Genomic DNA, 791 nt, shown 5'->3' on the forward strand with positions numbered 1-791 from the left:
AAGGACAACACCTGCAAGAGAAGGGGGATTGAAAGTGGGGACAACAGGGAAAAGCTGTGGGAAACACCAATTGCAGAAAGCAACGAAACCTGCAATAGAACAGAGAGGGGGCTTGGGGAGGAGAAAAACAACAACAACAAACAAACAAAAACAAACAATAAAAATAATAATAATAGTAAAAGACAACCAGCCGAACAGCAGCAATGAACAGCTGACATATTAAGACAACTAAGAGAACAATGAAAACAAGAAACAGTCACACACACTAAATAAGCAACACAGCACAGCCACGAGAGCTGGAATAATAATTAATTTAAATAAGTAACTGAAAGAAAAGCATCAGGAATAATTCTACCAGGGACAAACTAAGTTTGTTTGTGTCTGTGTGTGTGTCTGTGTGCGCGTGGGTGAATGTGTCTGTATGTGTGTGTGTGTACATGTGTGTGTGCATAAGCCTGTTAAAGAATGTAGTTGTTAGTGAGAGTGGGACGCCACGACTGTAACAGGCAGGCAAGAACCCCAGTAGCCAATAGGGGTGGGAGAAAGAAAAAGAATAAATCAAATAAAAAACAAAGACTCCCAGATGCACTGCGATGCAAACGCAGAAGACCCCGACCCAAATGCCAGTTGACAACGTAATGCCGACGGAACGCAAAAAGCGTATCCATCCATTTGTTAACGGAGGCCAAGCAATTGTGCAACAAGGACAGTTTGTCTAGCCTATGAGGACTAAAAGATAAATATAATTGGATGTCATCAGCATAGCATTTTAACTAAATTTTAAAACTACC

Source organism: Micropterus salmoides, unplaced genomic scaffold, assembly GCF_014851395.1.
Source record: "Micropterus salmoides isolate LMB-PRFRI ecotype aquatic unplaced genomic scaffold, ASM1485139v1 Ms_hic_scaffold_20, whole genome shotgun sequence".
NCBI classification, from domain to species: Eukaryota; Metazoa; Chordata; class Actinopteri; order Centrarchiformes; family Centrarchidae; genus Micropterus; species Micropterus salmoides.